We start from the raw sequence: 6,995 nt of genomic DNA, 5'->3' as shown, positions 1-6,995 counted from the left end.
TATATGATGAGCAGATCACACACTCCTACACACAGAGAGATACTATATGATGAGCAGATCACACACTCCTACACACAGAGAGATACTATATGAAACATCAACGATGAGCAGATCACACACTCCTACACACAGAGAGATACTATATGATGAGCAGATCACACACTCCTACACACAGAGATACTATATGAAACATCAACGATGAGCAGATCACACACTCCTACACACAGAGAGATACTATATGATGAGCAGATCACATACTCCTACACACAGAGAGATACTATATGAAACATCAACGATGAGCAGATCACACACTCCTACACACAGAGAGATACTATATGATGAGCAGATCACATACTCCTACACACAGAGAGATACTATATGATGAGCAGATCACACACTCCTACACACAGAGAGATACTATATGATGAGCAGATCACATACTCCTACACACAGAGAGATACTATATGAAACATCAACGATGAGCAGATCACACACTCCTACACACAGAGAGATACTATATGAAACATCAACAATGAGCAGATCACACACTCCTACACACAGAGAGATACTATATGAGCAGATCACACACTCCTACACACAGAGAGATACTATATGAAACATCAACGATGAGCAGATCACACACTCCTACACACAGAGAGATACTATATGATGAGCAGATCACACACTCCTACACACAGAGAGATACTATATGAGCAGATCACACACTCCTACACACAGAGAGATACTATATGAAACATCAACGATGAGCAGATCACACACTCCTACACAGAGAGATACTATATGAGCAGATCACACACTCCTACACACAGAGAGATACTATATGAGCAGATCACACACTCCTACACACAGAGATACTATGAGCAGATCACACACTCCTACACACAGAGAGATGGTATATGAAACATCAACGATGAGCAGATCACACACTCCTACACACAGAGAGATACTATATGATGAGCAGATCACACTCCTACACACAGAGAGATACTAGATGAAACATCAACGATGAGCAGATCACACACTCCTACACACAGAGAGATACTATATGAAACATCAACGATGAGCAGACTGCCACACACTCCTACACACAGAGAGATACTATATGATGAGCAGATCACACACTCCTACACACAGAGATACTATATTTAAACATTTAAACATTTAAACAGATCACACACTCCTACACACAGAGATACTGAGCAGATCACACTCCCTACACACAGAGAGATACTATATGATGAGCAGATCACACACTCCTACACAGAGAGATACTATATGAAACATCAACGATGAGCAGATCACACACTCCTACACAGAGAGATACTATATGATGAGCAGATCATCACACACAGAGATGAGCAGATCACACACTCCTACACACAGAGAGATACTATATGAGCAGATCACACACTCCTACACACAGAGAGATACTATATGAAACATCAATGATGAGCAGATCACACACTCTACACACAGAGATACTATATGATGAGCAGATCACACTCACACAGATGAGCAGATCAACGATACAGATCCTCCTACACACAGAGAGATACTATATGATGAGCAGATCACACACTCCTACACAGAGAGATACTATATGAGCAGATCACATACTACTACACACAGAGAGATACTATATGAAACATCAACGATGAGCAGATCACACACTCCTACACACAGAGAGATACTATGATGAGCAGATCACACTCCTACACACAGAGAGATACTATATGAAACATCAACGATGAGCAGATCTCACACTCCAGCAGAGGATGATGTGAAATAATCCTTTCCAAAATTCATTGGTTTCCCAAAATCCCAGTTGAAGAGTCCCGAAAATCAGGAAGTAGTCAGGAGAAAATCAGATTCCTCTAATGGGGATTTCTGAAACCTGGGAAGTTGAGGAAAGTCACCATAATGTTGTAAACCTACGTTCCGTACCTTGCAGTGGTGAGCGGACGGTGAACTGGGCGTCGGGGCTGCGGGCGGGCTGGCGTGTCTGGGCTGACCATGGGGCGGGGCCACCGTGGCTCCGCCTCCCAGAAGGTGTACTGGCAGAAGACGAAATTGGAAAGGTTGAGAGGCAGCCGTCGCCTCCTGATACGCACCTGTAGTAGAAAACACCACGAAGAAGACAACGTTATTGTCCAATCTACACAGATCCACTGTTCTCCTGTTAATTCCAAATTCTCCAAAAGACACAGACCCATACTGAGAGCTATATATATACTGAGGAATTATATATACTGAGGACAGTTCTATATACTGAGCAGCAAAATATAATGAAGAGTTCTATATACTGAGGACAGTTATATATACTGAGGAATTATATATACTGAGGAATTATATATACTGAGGAATTATATATACTGAGGAGTTCTATATACTGAGGAATTATATATACTGAGGAGTTCTATATACTGAGGAGTTCTATATACTGAGGAATTATATATACTGAGGAATTATATATACTGAGGAATTATATATACTGAGAAGTTCTATATACTGAGGAGATAGAACAGAGAGGACAGTTATATATACTGAGGAATTATATATACTGAGGAATTATATATACTGAGGAATTATATATACTGAGGAGATAGAACAGAGGACAGTTATATATACTGAGGAGATAGAACAGAGGACAGTTATATATACTGAGGAGTTCTATATACTGAGGAATTATATATACTGAGGAATTATATATACTGAGGAATTATATATACTGAGGAGTTCTATATACTGAGGAGATAGAACAGAGGACAGTTATATATACTGAGGAGTTCTATATACTGAGGAATTATATATACTGAGGAATTATATATACTGAGGAATTATATATACTGAGGAGATAGAACAGAGGACAGTTATATAACTGTAAGTCGCTTTGGATAAAGCGTCTGCTAAATGGCATATATTATTATTATTATATTATATATACTGAGGAGATAGAACAGAGGACAGTTATATACTGAGGAGATAGAACAGAGGACAGTTATATATACTGAGGAGATAGAACAGAGGACAGTTATATATACTGAGGAGATAGAACAGAGGACAGTTCTATATACTGAGGAGATAGAACAGAGGACAGTTATATATACTGAGGAGATAGAACAGAGGACAGTTATATATACTGAGGAGATAGAACAGAGGACAGTTCTATATACTGAGGAGATAGAACAGAGGACAGTTCTATATACTGAGGAGATAGAACAGAGGACAGTTCTATATACTGAGGAGATAGAACAGAGGACAGTTATATATACTGAGGAGATAGAACAGAGGACAGTTATATATACTGAGGAGATAGAACAGAGGACAGTTCTACTATGGAGCCCGTTGAGCAGTCAGAGGGTTAGGTGCCTTGCCCAAAGGCACAATGGCAGGAGACGGCAGCAACCCTCCAGGACCAGACAGACAGTAGTAGTGTATGAGACGTACCCTGCAGGTGAGTTTCCTGGCCATGTGGACCATCTCTCCCTGAGTGTCCATCACATCGTAGATGCTGCTCTCACTGGAGTTCTCTGACGAGTCATCTCCGCCCTCCAGCCGGTCCGGCACCGCCCCACTGACACGCATCAGCTCTACGTGGAGCCTGCCGGCTACCTGTCACACACCAGGGGGTACAGACCCAGAACATCAACACACCTCAGCTCTACGTGGAGCCTGCCGGCTACCTGTCACACACCAGGGGGTACAGACCCAGAACATCAACACACCTCAGCTCTACGTGGAGCCTGCCAGGGGTACAGACCCAGAACATCAACACACCTCACTCAGCTCTACGTGGAGCCTGCCAGGGGTACAGACCCAGAACATCAACACACCTCAGCTCTACGTGGAGCCTGCCAGGGGTACAGACCCAGAACATCAACACACCTCAGCTCTACGTGGAGCCTGCCAGGGTACAGACCCAGAACATCAACACACCTCAGCTCTACGTGGAGCCTGCCGGCTACCTGTCACACACCAGGGGTACAGACCCAGAACATCATCACACCTCAGCTCTACGTGGAGCCTGCCAGGGGTACAGACCCAGCACATCAACACACCTCAGCTCTACGTGGAGCCTGCCAGGGGTACAGACCCAGCACATCAACACACCTCAGCTCTACGTGGAGCCTGCCAGGGGAACAGACCCAGCACATCATCACACCTCAGCTCTACGAGGAGCCTGCCAGGGGTACAGACCCAGCACATCAACACACCTCAGCTCTACGTGGAGCCTGCCAGGGGGTACAGACCCAGCACATCAACACACCTCAGCTCTACGTGGAGCCTGCCGGCTACCTGTCACACACCAGGGGGTACAGACCCAGAACATCAACACACCTCAGCTCTACGTGGAGCCTGCCAGGGGTACAGACCCAGAACATCATCACACCTCAGCTCTACGTGGAGCCTGCCGGCTACCTGTCACACACCAGGGGAACAGACCCAGAACATCAACACACCTCAGCTCTACGTGGAGCCTGCCAGGGGTACAGACCCAGAACATCAACACACCTCAGCTCTACGTGGAGCCTGCCAGGGGTACAGACCCAGAACATCAACACAGCTCAGCTCTACGTGGAGCCTGCCAGGGGTACAGACCCAGAACATCAAAAATCAAAATCAAAAATCAAATCAAATCAAATTTTATTTGTCACATACACATGGTTAGCAGATGTTAATGCGAGTGTAGCGAAATGCTTGTGCTTCTAGTTCCGACAATGCAGTGATAACCAACAAGTAATCTAACTAACAATTCCAAAACTACTGTCTTATACACAGTGTAAGGGGATAAGGAACATGTACATAAGGATATATGAATGAGTGATGGTACAGAGCAGCATACAGTAGATGGTATCGAGTACAGTATATACATATGGGATGAGTGTGTAGACAAAGTAAACAAAGTGGCATAGTTAAAGTGGCTAGTGATACATGTGTTACATAAGGATGCAGTCGATGATGTAGAGTACAGTATATACATATGCATATGAGATGAATAATGTAGGGTAAGTAACATTATATAAGGTAGCATTGTTTAAAGTGGCTAGTGATATATTTACATCATTTCCCATCAATTCCCATTATTAAAATGGCTGGAGTTGGGTCAGTGTCAATGACAGTGTGTTGGCAGCAGCCACTCAATGTTAGTGGCGGCTGTTTAACAGTCTGATGGCCTTGAGATAGAAGCTGTTTTTCAGTCTCTCGGTCCCAGCTTTGATGCACCTGTACTGACCTCGCCTTCTGGATGATAGCGGGGTGAACAGGCAGTGGTTCGGGTGGTTGATGTCCTTGATGATCTTTATGGCCTTCCTGTAACAACGGGTGGTGTAGGTGTCCTGGAGGGCAGGTAGTTTGCCCCGGTGATGCGTTGTGCAGTCCTCACTACCCTCTGGAGAGCCTTACGGTTGAGGGCGGAGCAGTTGCCGTACCAGGCGGTGATACAGCCCGCCAGGATGCTCTCGATTGTGCATCTGTAGAAGTTTGTGAGTGCTTTTGGTGACAAGCCGAATTTCTTCAGCCTCCTGAGGTTGAATAGGCGCTGCTGCGCCTTCTTCACGACGCTGTCAGTGTGAGTGGACCAATTCAGTTTGTCTGTGATGTGTATGCCGAGGAACTTAAAACTAGCTACCCTCTCCACTACTGTTCCATCGATGTGGATAGGGGTGTTCCCTCTGCTGTTTCCTGAAGTCCACAATCATCTCCTTAGTTTTGTTGACGTTGAGTGTGAGGTTATTTTCCTGACACCACACTCCGAGGGCCCTCACCTCCTCCCTGTAGGCCGTCTCGTCGTTGTTGGTAATCAAGCCTACCACTGTTGTGTCGTCCGCAAACTTGATGATTGAGTTGGAGGCGTGCGTGGCCACGCAGTCGTGGTGAACAGGGAGTACAGGAGAGGGCTCAGAACGCACCCTTGTGGGGCCCCCGTGTTGAGGATCAGCGGGGAGGAGATGTTGTTACCTACCCTCACCACCTGGGGCGGCCCGTCAGGAAGTCCAGTACCCAGTTGCACAGGGCGGGGTCGAGACCCAGGGTCTCGAGCTTGATGACGAGCTTGGAGGGTACTATGGTGTTGAATGCCGAGCTGTAGTCGATGAACAGCATTCTCACATAGGTATTCCTCTTGTCCAGGTGGGTTAGGGCAGTGTGCAGTGTGGTTGAGATTGCATCGTCTGTGGACCTATTTGGGCGGTAAGCAAATTGGAGTGGGTCTAGGGTGTCAGGTAGGGTGGAGGTGATATGGTCCTTGACTAGTCTCTCAAAGCACTTCATGATGACGGAAGTGAGTGCTACGGGGCGGTAGTCGTTTAGCTCAGTTACCTTAGCTTTCTTGGGAACAGGAACAATGGTGGCCCTCTTGAAGCATGTGGGAACAGCAGACTGGTATAGGGATTGATTGAATATGTCCGTAAACACACCGGCCAGCTGGTCTGCGCATGCTCTGAGGGCGCGGCTGGGGATGCCGTCTGGGCCTGCAGCCTTGCGAGGGTTAACACGTTTAAATGTCTTACTCACCTCGGCTGCAGTGAAGGAGAGACCGCATGTTTCCGTTGCAGGCCGTGTCAGTGGCACTGTATTGTCCTCAAAGCGGGCAAAAAAAGTTATTTAGTCTGCCTGGGAGCAAGACATCCTGGTCCGTGACTGGGCTGGATTTCTTCCTGTAGTCCGTGATTGACTGTAGACCCTGCCACATGCCTCTTGTGTCTGAGCCATTGAATTGAGATTCCACTTTGTCTCTGTACTGACGCTTAGCTTGTTTGATAGCCTTACGGAGGGAATAGCTGCACTGTTTGTATTCAGTCATGTTGCCAGACACCTTGCCCTGATTAAAAGCAGTGGTTCGCGCTTTCAGTTTCACGCAACACACCTCAGCTCTACGTGGAGCCTGCCAGGGGTACAGACCCAGAACATCAACACACCTCAGCTCTACGTGGAGCCTGCCAGGGGTACAGACCCAGAACATCAACACACCTCAG

General features: G+C 46.3%; 1 pseudogene; it reads right to left on the bottom strand.

Annotated features, from left to right (window-relative positions):
- Positions 1-1,528: 1,528 nt before the first annotated feature.
- The window catches only part of LOC124025731, a 73,239-nt pseudogene continuing 67,772 nt past the window's right edge, over positions 1,529-6,995 (bottom strand).

The sequence above is a fragment of the Oncorhynchus gorbuscha genome, unplaced genomic scaffold (genome assembly GCF_021184085.1).
Source record: "Oncorhynchus gorbuscha isolate QuinsamMale2020 ecotype Even-year unplaced genomic scaffold, OgorEven_v1.0 Un_scaffold_2395, whole genome shotgun sequence".
In the NCBI taxonomy this organism is placed as follows: domain Eukaryota; kingdom Metazoa; phylum Chordata; class Actinopteri; order Salmoniformes; family Salmonidae; genus Oncorhynchus; species Oncorhynchus gorbuscha.
The sequence above is the reverse complement of the archived record's forward strand: the minus strand, read 5'-3'. Positions and strand labels throughout refer to the sequence as shown.